Below are 13725 nucleotides of genomic sequence, written 5' to 3' on the forward strand. Positions count from 1 at the left end.
ACTCCCTGGATCTCACCCCAGGGAGAGACAGGTTTAGTTGGAGGCCTCAGGTCCTGGCTAGGGGTGGGTGGGTAGAAACACCAGCCCTAATGTCCAAGACCCAGTTGCCTGACCCTTGGGTCCTCCGCACACCCTGGGCAGCGGCCTCATCAGGGACAAGCTCTTCCCTTGTCCATCATCTTTGCGTTTTTGTGTGTCACGATAGCATTCAATTCTGCCAGCTTTCCTTTGAGGTAGGTACTGCTAATTTGCCACCTTAGAGGCGACCAAGGTGAGGTCCAAGGTCCTGCCACAAATCCATGGTCATGATTTGAATTCCGACCTCTACATTCTTCCTTTAATACCACCATCAAGAAGGATCACGTATCAAATTCCGGTCTGGCTTCTATCCCCATTACTCAAAGAAATAAACTCTTCGTAAGGCCACGGGTGACCTCTGCAGCCCTAAACACAACAGGTTAAATTGGCCCTTGATCTGCTGGCCTTTTAGCTGTGTGAGACACTCTCAGTTGCTTCCTGTCCTCTTCAGCTTCCATGACACCACACTGAAGCTGTTTTTTGTTTTGTTTTTTCCTTCGTTTCCCCTCTCACCTCCCTGGTCCATTCTCTGCCCGTTCCTGCCCTGCTCTGTCAGCCTGGTCTGCGCCACCCTGACTGTCTTGCCCTCTGACTCTGGCTGGGTTTGGCCAAGGAGGGAGGGGTACCAGTAGGCTGGGGAGCGGGAAGAGGGAAAGTCAGGCATTTGCTGCCCAACTCCCTCCCTGTCCATCTGCAGTTCTGGCCGTGGCTGCATCCCCGAGGTCACAGCTCCACCACACACTGGACTCCGTCCCACTCCCCTCTCCTGGATGCAGCAGGCCCAGGGATGCTAACTGCTCCCTCTGCTGCTGGTCCTGGGGTACATCAGCACCCTGGGGTTCCCCTCGGTGCTGCCCATACCTCTATCCATAGCCCCTCATTAAACCCTCTTCCCTTAGACCCGCTGCGTGCCATCTCTTTCCTGCAGGCACCCGGAACCGTGCAACACTCTGCCAGTTTCCTTCCTTTCTGGCCATTGCTGCTCTGCCTTCTTTTAAGGCGCACATCCTTCATCCAATTATTAAACACTGATGAGCCTCAAGGACTGGTCCAAGATGCTCTTCTCCTGTCAGTCCATAGCATCAGCCTCGGTGATCTCACCTGCCCCCAGAGCTGCAATTACCACCTACCCGGATGACTCATCCAGGCCTCTCTCCTGTCCAGGTTTTTCTGAGCTCCAGCATGGATAATCCAACCGCCTCCTTGACACTTCCCCTTGACTTTCCCGAAGGCATCTTATACTTGACATCTTCCAACCTTCTTATTCTTAATGAATGAGGCCACCGCTGATCTAGTTCTGCAAGCTGGCAGCCCAGAGGTCCTCTTTGACCTTTCCCTCCCACTCCCCTCCCACACGCAACCCATCACCAAGTCCTGTGCACTTCTCTCCACTCCCACAGACCCCTGGTCCAGGCTACCTTCAGATTTTGCCTTGGTGCTCGGTCTACCCACACTTTCTTGCTTCTCCCCACTCTTCGAGCTGCTCTTTGCAACATAATCAGAGAAGTTTTTTCTTTCTTTCTTTCTTTTTTGTATATATATACTTTTATTGAAGTATAGTCAGTTTACAACACTATTACATCAATTTCTGTTGTACAGCATAATGCTTCATTTATACACGAACATACATATATTTGTTTTCATATTCTTTTTCACCGTAAGTCACTACAAGATATTGAATATAGTTCCCTGTGCTACGCAGTATGAACTTGTTGTTTGTCTTATATATATTAGTTAGTATCTACAAATCTCGAACTCTCAGGGAGATCTTTTCACAGTGCAAACTTCATCAGACCACTCCCCTGCTTACAGCCTTCAGTAATTCCAGGTGCCCTTAGATCTTGCCAGCCTCTTCAGTGTCCCATGCCTCACCTGCCCTCAATCTCGCCTCCTCCAGGAAGTGTGGTCTGTAATCCATTCCTCCTACTCACATCCCCCTCCCTCCACAGCCACATCAGCAAGTATCATTTCTCACCTCTGCCCTCTTCAGTTCATTAACTTCTGCTCATCCCAACGCTCTCAGCTTGGTGATCGCAGCCTCAAGCAGCTTCTCTGATCTCCCTGACCAGTGACCCCTCTCTTGTATGACTTATTACAGCTTTAGTGTCACACTTCCTTGTATATTTTATAAATGTCTGTTTCCCTACCTGCTATGTAAAGTCCAAGAGGGTAGGGGCCCATCTGTCCTGTTTATTCATCTCTATATCCTGATCGCCCAGCCCAGTGCCTGGCACATAGTGGGAGCTCTGTATTTGTTGAGTGGATGAATGAATGAATGAATGGATAGATGAATGAATGAACACACAGGGGAACAAAAGGCTTGTTCTAGCTAGCTTGTTACTGACAACCATAAGCGGTGTTGTTTATACTGTGCTGGGCTTTTAAGGACGTGTGCAGGAGTTTTCCATTTGGAGACAAAGGGACGGACATTCTCATAAAGAAAGAAACTAAATGACTGAGTGTAGAAGGAAACCTGGTCAGAATTGCTTTAGGCAGTGGAATGCCTGAGTTTTTCATGACAGATATTTAAATGTACTTTTTTGGTTGAGCTTCCAATGATACAGCCTGGCTCCTCACATGTAGTTCCCCCTCAAAGTCTCCTGTCATGGACTTTGGCCCCTCCTAGGGTCATCTGGTCTCAGCCCTGAGCCATAGACGAAGGCTCTGCATTGAGACCCCTGGACTGACCGTGTGTGTGCCTCCCAGGTCCCACCCTCCTTCTCACTGCGGCAGCCCCTGATGTTCGTGGGTCAATGTCTTCCTCTCCCCCCACTCTGTGGGCTTCACTCGCATTCCACAGGAGGCCACGTGGCCCAGGCCGGAGCCCACTGTGTCTCTCATTTCCCAGGCTTCAGTGATTAGTTTAGGGGTGGACCCACAGCAAGAAACCCGGGATGTTTTCAGGAGCTACTGCCAGACTCTCCCTCTTCCCCATGGGACTCACATAATGGGATATGAGTCTGGAGCTGAGTTTGCCTTCTGGAGGGAGAAGAGACCCTCAGGAGCCACTATGTGAAAAAGAAGGCCACACAGGAAAGCAGAGCCTAGAAATGGAAAGAAACCAGTCCTGTGGGCATCACTGGATGCCTGGATCCAGCAGTACCTGAATTCCTCCTACCCCTGAATTTGCTAATTATGTGAATCATTGAATCCCTGCACTACTTAATGCCAATGCAGGGCTGGAGTTTTTGTCTTCTGAACAAAACAGAGTCCTCAATGAAACAACCTCTGTGTGTCCTCTCTGCATCCCAATGCCTCCAGAAGCCTCCCTAGGTCTCCCAAGAAGGTGTCAGGCAAGGCCTCACCTGGAATCAGTTTGCTTTGCTTCCACTTTGCCTCTAATTTGCTGTGTGACCTTGACAAGGTCCCTTCCTTCTGGATCCTCTCTGATGTGTGAAATAACTGACCTTGTTCTGGGATTCGTAGCATCCTGTGCTTTTTCTGCCAGGGTCTTATGGTGATTTTCTGTTTAATTATCCGAGCCCCTCTTGCCTCCTGTGGACAGCCAGGTGGAGCCCTGGTTGTACAAAGGAGGGATGGACCACTCCTTTGGGTTCTGAGTCCTCTGAGGTCTGCAAGCCCATCTGCTCTCAGGATCTCCCAAGCTGCCTGCCCCCGGTGAGCAAAACCAGAGCCACACATAACCTTCCATGACGGAACTGGGGGTGCGGGCTGCAAAGCCCCTGGGAGGGCAATGTTGCCCTAAGTCTCAAGGCTTTGCCAGGCCCCGTCCTGCTGTCTCAGCAGGAAATACTGAAGCTGAGTCCTCCTCAGGCTAAATGATACCCCCCAGGGCTAGCTCGGAGGGCCCTGCAACGTGCTGGAGCTCCGCCCCCCCCTCCCCTGCCGCAGCAGCAGGTCCCCTATTGAGAGGCAGCAGAAAGTGACCGGGGACAGATGCCAAGCGCAGCCCCTCCCCCACCCTCTCATCGCTCCCGGCTCTCCTGACACTTTGCAGCAATGCGCTGGAATGGCAGGTGGTGAGGGGACTTCCTGGAAGGCAGCCCCGGGCCTTGGCGCTCAGCTGAGCCTGCACGTTTGTTCCTCACCTGTGCCTGCCTGCCAGTTAGCCTGCCGAGCTTCATAAACGCTGCGATTTGTGGAATTCAAATTTCCTTCTTATTTGCGTCTGATAGCATGGCGGCAGGGAGCAGAGGAAGGGCTAAAGGCTTCTGGTAGGTGCCTGGGCCTACAGTGGAGATGCTGGATGCCATGGACCACTCTGGCCCACCTGATTCTAGGCACAGGGCACGCCCATGGACTGGGAGGCTCCACTAAGGGACAGAGGTGGGGTGGACATGGTGGGGGCAGGAGCACAGGCCACAGCGGTTAGGGTGGCAGTGGGGGAGACCCAACACAATGAGCCACTGCCCCCGCCTCCTTGTGGCTTTGAGGTTTGCCGCCCCCCACTGGTCCTATGTGGCTGATCAGAGGCAGATTCAGCCATGACTTTTGCCTTAGACCAGGTTTGCAGAAGCAGACCCGGAGATGAGAAGTTATGTGCCAGAGATTTATCATGGAAGGGCTTCTAGGAGAAACCAGCAAAGGATGGGGAAGAAGAAATGGGAGAGGAGGGCGAGACGCGGAGGGAGGCTGCTATCTCAGGTCTGGCCCTGCGGGGACTCAGGAGGACCACGTGTGCTCCAGGCAAGGGAGCCAGGCTCTCCCGTCCTGCCATGAACAAAGCGCTGGGGAAGGATGAGGGAGGGCAGGACACACTCCCGGGCACTTCAGACTCCAGACAAGTGAGAAAACCACTCCAGCAGCCTGGGGAACAGACCTCTGAAGGGTGTGACAGCGATGGGCTTGATGGGACCATGAATGGCCGGAGGGCAGCCTTGCTCTGGTGCCAAAAACAGGCCCAGAATGGAACACAAGAACTTTGTCTCCTGCGACCAAAGAGGCTGGAAGGAAAAGCCAGGAAATACGAAGGTTGGTGTGGGGAAGGACAGCAGAGGCTTTGTGCAGGGGCAGGAACGATGATGGTGTGAAGCTGGACATCACGCTCGAGGCCTGCCCTGGGGAAGGGGCACGAAGTTGGCCTGGTCATGAGCTGAAGGACCCGGGAAATGCACACCGGGACTCCAAAGACTTTGTGCAAAGGCTAGAGGTGAGGAAAAGCCTGGATAGTTTTGGATCTGCACATGGTTCCACCTTAGAGCAGGAAGAGTAAAGAAAGCCCAGGACGGCAGTGCGGGGACCACCAGCCTGCCTGCCGCAGACACTGTGCAGAGCGGCTGCTGGGCTGTGACGGAGCCCGGCTTTGAAGGGAGGCTTCATTACCCCACGTCCCCTCGCTGCACTTGCTGAGGGTGCTTGGCCCTTGCTGGGTTCCAAGCCCTCCCTATTGGGCCAGGTCGCCCGGTTCCAAGCTCTCTGACCTCTCGGCGAGGGGCGAGCATGGGTTTGTAGGTGTGTTTTGAGGACCACGCGGGCGGACGGAAAGCACACAGGTGCCTTTTTCACCAGCCTAGCTGGGTTGTTGTGAGGCCTGGAGACACCAGCCTGGAGAGGGTCTGTGGATCGTATGGCGCTGGGCCAGCAGGTGTTACGCTTTTTGGCCTAGTCTTGGCCTCTGTGGATGAGAATGAGGCCAATGGGCAGGTTCCCAATCAGGAAGTCTGAGCTGAAACACTGCAGAAAGCGGTGGGGAGACACACACACACACAAACACACACACACACACACACACACACACACACACACACACACACACACACACAGGAACTTGTCAGAAATGCACGCTCTTGAGCCGTACCCAGACCTCTGGCATCAGACGCCCTGGGGTGGGCCCAGCCATCTGGGTGCCTGTGGGCCCTCCCATTGTTATGGAAACGACAGGCCAGCCAAGAAACGAGCACCACTCAGAGGGTCGAAGTACTCAGATGTATTACCCCAGCGGGCTCAGAGGGGCTTCTGCTCCGAAGCTCTGAGCACCTCCAAGACATGCGCATGAGGTTTTATAGGGTAAAGTACAAGCTTGGGGTATTCGGCCAATAGGCATGGAACAGCTTTAGCAGCATCATTATCACGAAAGTGGAGGCAGGGAGGCAGCAAATCAACATTCCAAAGCCAGATATATATCTTTGAAAATCCAACTGGCTAGCAAAAAACATGAATAGCAAACCAACACTAATTAACTTAGATTTACAAGTTAGTCCAGCAGAACTCAGATCAGTATTCCGATACTTAGACTAGTGAGTTATCTTGTTAGACCAGCCCGGCTTTTCCTTCACACCATCAGGGATTCTGACTCCTACTCAAGACTGAGAACCGTGGGGTGGGACAGGTGGCCCTTGCTGATTCTGGCCTCAGGCCAAGCGACTGTCCCCTGTCCCCCTCTCAAGTGGCTGCTGAGGCTTTCTGTTCACCGGGCAGAGCAGAAATCGACCCTCTGGGAGCACCCTCCCCACTCTGCCTGTGTTGCTGGCATTCTCCACCTGGCTCCGTGTTCTCTCCTGGAAATGAATGGCCCGGAATGGCCGCATATTTGCATAATGGCTTTTCGTCCCCTCCAGGAATAATGAATTGTTTCGGAATACCATTTCCCCAGTCTGGTTGCCCAGAGCCCTGGTTCTTTCCATGTAGGTCTCAGAATCACTGGGGCAGCTTGTGAAACTGCAGGCGCCCGCCCCAACCCTTCCTAGGTCCAGAATCCTGTAGTGTAGCTGGAATGATGCCCTTTACGTAAAATGGGGACAAGGCCACGGTCTTGGTCAAGGAAGGATTGTGGGGGTGTGGGTGCTGGGTGTGTCTGTTGAGATGGAGGGAGCATCCTTACAGCAGCCTGCAGGCACTGCGGGCGGGTCAGGTGGTGGGGGGATCCCTGGAGGGGGAAATGAGAAGGCGGTGGAGGGAAGGGAGAGAAATCTGGGAACTGGTCCCTGAAGGAGCCTCCCTGGGTGGTCTCCTCACCATGTTACCCAAAGAGCAGCAGTGCTGTTTCCTGAGCGCGGGGCGGGGATCTGTGCATGTGGTTTCTCATCTAATTCTCCTAAGGCCCCGTGGGGGAGGGATTTTATCTCCGATTTAACAAGGGTAAGCGGCTTGTCCAAATCACATCACTCATCAGGATTAAGCAAAGTCCTGTTCCGTTCCTGAGCCCATGCCTTCAGCACCTTCTTGTACCTCCTCCTCCTGAGAATGTCAAGAATGTCAAGGATGTGGCTCATGGTGAGCTTGCAAAAAAAGAAAAAAAAAAAGGAGCCCCATCCCGCCCCTTACAGACAGGGAGGAAGCTGAAACTCTGGGCTGCCTGGACCTACAGGTTCTGGGGCCCTCTGCTCTGGAACAAGTGCTCAAAGACTTCACTCCCCCGTTTGCAGTGAAATTTCTAAGCAGGCAACCGGAGCCCAGAAAGACCTCAGGGGTTGGGACGAGGGAAGCAGGATGCCTTCTGCCTATGAGGAACGCTCAGGACTTCTTCAGCCTGCAGGAAAACCAGGGAGACACTTAACCCAAGAGGCTGGACTTGGTAAAACCTTGCTGGGAAAAATCCGGGCTGGCGGGCAGAAGCCGCCAGCCTGTGGCCTGTGCCGCCCTCTGCTGGTCCCCAGTGGTACTACTGCAGCTGGTCAGGGCCAGCTCCCCAGGCTGGGGGCCTTACGCCACGACACCAGGGGAGACTGCGTCCTGACCATGGCCAGTTCCACCCCAGCTCAGACAGGCCTCCATCAACGGTGTCCAAGGCCATGGTTGGCAGCTATCTGGGAGCTGAGAGCTCCCTTCCGCTTTGTTCTTGGAGGAGGTTTGACTGTCATTTCCCCCTCCTTGTCAACCCAGGTCCCTGTCTGCTGCTCCTCCTGTCTGCAGGGGCAAAGACAGGTCCCGCCTGATGGGTTTCCATGGTGCACACCCTACCTGAGCCAGAAGTCCTAGGCCCTCCTAAGCCTGCCCATCCTGGTCTCCTGCGGAGGGGCCTGATAGCACCCTATCCACGACACCCTCCGATTTGAGGGATGGGAAGCAAAAGCCCCTGGAGCTGCCTCACTCCAGCCCTGGGATAATATTAATAGCACCTGACATTAACTGAGCACTGACTGTATTCCAGGCACTTCTCTAAATATAACGATATAACTCTCTATCTATTTATCATCTGTCTAGGTATATACAGAGAGATATTGCTAGATAGACAGATACACGTACATATATAGATAGATACAGAGACAGATAGATGGAGAACTTAGTCCTCAAAACAAGCTTATGAGAAGGTACACATCTTACTACCGTGTAGAAGACAAGCTTTGAGACTCAAAGAAATTCACCAATAGTGTGAGGTCCCGCAGCCAGTAAACAGCAGATCTTTTTGGATTCTTTTGAACCCAGGCAACTTGGTTCCTGGGTCTTTGCTCTTAACCACGGCACTGCCCTGATCAAGACGGAACGCCGTCTATGGCCAGACCAAAGCACTGCAGCCCAAGGCCAGGCGAACTGGCTGCGGGATGACTGTTGGGGCAAGCGGGAGGCACCTCTGGCTGGGTGAAGACGTAGAGATCAGGGGGAAGAGTCTGCAGTCCCAGCGCTGCCCCGATGAGCTGACAGTCTGACAGTCGCCGGGCAAATTGGTACCCTGCTCTGGACCTCAGTTCCCTCATTTGTAAAATAATAGTAACATTCCTTTCTCTGAGGGTTCTGGGAAATGCTAAATGGAATAATGCAAAGAATTTCCCGTAGTACGTGATGCACAGTAAGCCCTCAACAGAGGCAGGTTTCTCTCCTTCCTTTGAAATTGGACTTAGGCTATCAAGCCGTCTGAAGGAGGCAGAGGTGGTAATGACGATGGGGGTGCTGCAGATCCCACCTACCCACAGTCATTGAGCATCTACGATGTTTACCCAATAGCTATGAATGACCCTTCTCAATGAGTTTATGAGCTTTGGACTTACATTTTGCTCCATCTCAGTGGTTCGTACATGAAGTTTTAAAAACACTGGTACCCAGATCCTCTTGACTTAGGTGGACTGCATAGAACAAGGTATGGCTCCCCCAGTGGTTCACGTTGTGCACCTGGGACTGAGAGCCCCTGAGAATATTTCCCTCCAGCCTGCTCTCTCATTTAACACCTACTTATCATTCAGCTCTCAGCCTGGAGATCACCTCTTTAAAGAAACATCCCCTGACCTCCACCACCAGGCTCATTTTCTCTGTTTTACACCTTTGTGAATCCCTATTCCTTTCCTTCAGAGAGAATTTATCTCCTTTATACTTATTTATGTGGCAACATCTGTCTCCTTCACTAGACAGTTCTCCCATCTGTAAAACGGGGAGATTAATTCCTACTTCACAGGGGTCTTGCGAGGCTGTAATAACAAAAAGCAGGTAAAGAGCTTCGTGACCTTCCAGGTGGTCCTTCTGAATGGTGCCTTACTGCTTGTTATTCCAAGAATGCCTTGGAGTAATTTTCTAAAGTGAACACTTGCCAGCTTCAAAGCATGGAGACCTGGCCTGGTCTCTCTGGATTCAGGCCACAAGGTGGTTCTCGTGTCATCTGAACTTCCCTGACGATATGGCGTCAAAGCATAGCCCCTCAGCTGTGAAATTCTATGAATAACTGAGCCCTCTAGTGTCAGCTCTGAGCTGCTCTTCTCATTTTGTGTCCCCATCCCCAGCTGGTCTGTTTTTTTATTATCAGATTATTTGCTCAACAAACATTTAACTAAGGCCCAGTTAGGTGGGAATGGCAGGCACCATTCCAGATGCTTCACTTGTATCTCATTTAAGCAGCTCTGCTTTTTAAATAAAGGTAGTCCTATTTTTAGTTACAACCTAAAATAAATGTCTGCAGGGACAGAAGTTGATATAAATGAGTGCAAGGAAGGTTTTGTTTGTTTGTTTGTTTGTTTGTTTTTTGGAGTGGGGAGAAGGGGGAGAAGAGACAGTCCTTTGGCTGCTGGAAGCTCAGATCTTATTGAAGGACCCTGCTCTTCAGTTCCATCTAATCATTTCTACACAAAGTCCAGAACTGCAAGATTGCCCTACTTTTAAAAAAGAAAGTGGAACCTGCATTTTTATATGAAAACAGCTTTTAAAAAATGGCTCAATTTGAGAAAAAAAAAAAGACAAGACACCATTGAGAAGAAACAAAACTCAACTGTGAGATGAAATCTTCCCTGGAGCAGCCCTGAGCTCCTGAGAGGAGAGTATGGGATGCTTTAGAACGCAGGCAGGCACAGGAGCAGGAGGAGGCTTGGGGGCAAAGGGAGAGAAAACAGAGACTGGGTCCCCACGTCCAGAAAGGTGTGGAGCAGGTGGGTCCTGCAGGGTCGGCGGCAGAGCGGTGGTGGGTGCGGTGGTTAATTTCACATGCCGACTTGACTGGGCTGAGAGACGCCCAGACCCCTGGTAAAGCATCATTTCTGGGTGTGTCTGTGAGGGCTTTCCCGAAGGAGACTGGACTGGGTGTTTACCAATGTCCAGTCCCATAAGTACCTGAACAGAACAAAAAGGCAGAGCAAGGGCGAATTCCCTCTCTTTGCTTGAGCTGGGGCATCCATCTTTTCCTGTCTTTGGACATTGGTCCTCCTGGTTCTTGGGTCTTCAGACTCACACTGGAACTAACACCGATGGCCCCTCGAGTCTAGGGTTGAATCACTCCCAGCTCTCCTGGGTCTCCAGTTTAAAAATGGCAGATCATGGGACATCCCGGCTTCCATAATCACATGAACCCATTCCTATAACACATTTCCTCTTATATGTGCCTCTCTCTCTATCCTATTGGTTCTTTTCTCTAGAGAGCCCTGACGAACCCAGTGGGAATGTCTGTCTCCCTGTGTACCAGGTCAGGGAGCCCAGTTTCAGCAGAGACTTGCTGCCTCGTTGCCCGCAGATAACAAAGCCTTGGACCTCCAGGGCCCCTGGGGGCTTGGACAGTGGGATCTCAGCTGTGAGTGGGAGGTTGTGGATTGGAGCCCTTTATTTGCTTTTTCTGCACCAGCTAAAGTCTCCCAGATTCTTACGTAAATGCCGGAGGAGGGGGAGCCCACATAATAAGGGAGGTTCCGCACCTGCCCATAGGCTGGGACTTTTCAGAACAAATAACAGACAAATGAATGAATGGATGACAAACAGATGGGTGGCCCTTCCTTCCCCTGCCGAATGTGGTGAGTATGATTCCTGCCTGCTCCTCACTCCTCCACAAACAGTCGTGGAGCAAACGGAGAAGCAGCAGCGAGCAGCGCGGCCGGCTGGTCTCTGTCGAGATTGTAAACTTTAATGCGTGCTTCGATTCGCAACCCAATTGTCTGTAAAATGAGGCCACATTCAGCAGGCCCCTTAATTGGAATCAGTTTCTCTGACTCGGAGGCAGGAGGCTGAACCTGCTTGGCCAGCTTCTGTTGGTGGAGTGAGATGGGGACTCTGCCCTGCGGGAGGGGAGGGACTGGCAGGGGCAGGGCCCTTTCCCTCCCCTCCAGCAGGGGGACAGGAGCTTGCCTGCATGTTCTCAGCTGCACGAGGAAGATGGACAGTGAGCAAATTCTGGGATCCGGGAGGCAGCTGGCTCCCTTCCCTTAGGGACTAGTGAAGAGGTCAGTAAAAGGAGGGGCTGTGATCCGATGATAACACAAGAGCAATGGCAACTATTTCTGGGTCATTTCTCATCAATCAGGAAACTGCACATCATGTCACATATTTCCCACAACCAGACCTTTCAAGCTCCGTCCTGTGCCAGTTCCTGACAGGGAGCTGGGGCTCCCAAGATGAGCCTTTGACTTAGGCAAGCGCTTACTGACTGTTTGATTTAGGCACAGGGCTACAAAAGTGCTTGCCTTATAAGAATTTCTAGTCCTCAGGTGAAGATTTTTTTTTTGGAAAGTTACAAATAATGCTAAGTGTTGCATTAGACACATAGGGTATAGTAGGAGCCAAGGATGCAACAACGTAATCTTCAGGAGAAATAGTGCCAAGGAGGGGACAAATGAACTGGGTCTTTGAGGGATGTGTAAGAGTTTACCAACTGGAAAAGTGGGAAGAGAATACTGGACAAATAGAAAATGAACAAAATCACAGGAACACTGGAGGAGTAACAATCACTTCAGTGCGCTCTTACCTAGGGTATAAGAATACGTATATAGGAGGGAGGAGAATAAGGAAGAGAGACTTGACCGTGATGTACCTCTGATGCTTTGCTATGAAGTTGGATTTTATCCTATAGACACCAGGGACTCGCTGAAGGGTTTTAGCAAGGAGAGTGACATATTCAGTCCAGCCCTGTGTTTTAAAACATTCCGTCTGGTGGCTGCTGTGGAACATGGGCTGCAGAAGGAAGGTGCACGCTGTGGGATCAGAACAAGGAGGGAAGTTACCAGGAAACCACCTTGGGCTCAGTGGAAGGAAATTTTATAATGTCAAACTGCCGCAGGATGGGAAAGGGTGGCATCCAGAGGTAACAAGCTCCCCATCTGTGGAGGGATCCGAGCAGAGGGAAGCCCTCTTTCATTTCCTTCTCATCCTGAGATGCCATAACTGTGTAGGTGTGGGAAGGACCTTTGTGGCTGGGTGCAGAAGAGAAGGTCCCTCCATGCTCACTCCCCATTGTCAGACCTTGACCTCCCCTCGGGCTGCCCTGCTGCAGGTTGCTCACTCAACAACCATCCCCTGACCCCTTGATGGCGGACTCAACCCTCTACCAATACTCCTGGGAGCCTGAGAGAGAAGATGTCTCCCCAAGAGTCTCTTGGCTCCTGCAGTGGAAATCCAGGCCAAGTCTGAAATATTCCTCTGGGTAAATCAGACAGTGCTGACAGGAACTGCCTGGTGTGATGTGCTAAGACTCAGACAGACCTGGGTTCAAAGAAGACAGGGACCTTAGGCATGTTATTTCCATAGGCCTCCGTATTCACATCTATAAAATGGGAACAATAATGCCTTCTTGTAAAAATGCCATCCCCATAGTATGCACATGATACAGGCCCTCCATTAATGCCCAATTCTTGTCTGCCTCTCATTTCACATCCCGTCACTCATGCTCCTGCTATCTAGCACATGAGAAGGGAGAGGGGAACCCAAATGGCCTGTCTGAAAGTCCCGCTGTAATGAAAATGTCAGCAGCAGAAGGAAAGGAGCTGGTGGCTGCTCTGACAGTGGTGATGGCAATGAATGATTTATGTCCAGCGTAATGGTTACATAAGCAGCTGTTACATTTTAAAAGCGTCATGCAAACAATATGAAACATTTATTTAAGTGGCTCTACACTATGGGGAATTTGATTTAATCTGCCTTTATTTCTGTTCTCATTAGAATGAAGTCTGGCAACTCTAGAAGACAGCCCTACCTCCGTTCAGTAGCTTCCAGCTACTGAAGGCAAATATTTTCACTGTGCCACAATTAAACATTTATACAGCACCCGGCTCCCCATCTGGCCTGCAGACAGGAGGGGAAGTGCAGTGAATTCATGCCACGGAAGTCTCGCACGGAATGAAGCAAGAAGCACCCCTACCTTGGAATAATAAACCATACGAAGAGCCCATTTGAGATTTAAAAAGTTCTCTGATTCCTAACGTTTCTCTGATGCACTGGGAGCTGCGGGTAGGTGATCTGAGGATTCTCGAGGTGGGCTTTTAATCTTCGTTGTTCCAGGCTGAGTGGGATATTTTGTTTTGCTTTTTAATTCCAAGACCATCACAACTTACAAACCATGGAAGATGCTAA

General features: G+C 51.3%; 1 protein-coding gene across 1 annotated transcript in view; it reads right to left on the reverse strand.

Moving 5' to 3' along the window:
* The window catches only part of KCNIP1 (potassium voltage-gated channel interacting protein 1), a 317892-nt gene that overhangs the window by 251782 nt on the left and 52385 nt on the right, over nucleotides 1–13725 (reverse strand). The window lies entirely within an intron of this gene.

Source organism: Camelus bactrianus, chromosome 22, assembly GCF_048773025.1.
Source record: "Camelus bactrianus isolate YW-2024 breed Bactrian camel chromosome 22, ASM4877302v1, whole genome shotgun sequence".
In the NCBI taxonomy this organism is placed as follows: domain Eukaryota; kingdom Metazoa; phylum Chordata; class Mammalia; order Artiodactyla; family Camelidae; genus Camelus; species Camelus bactrianus.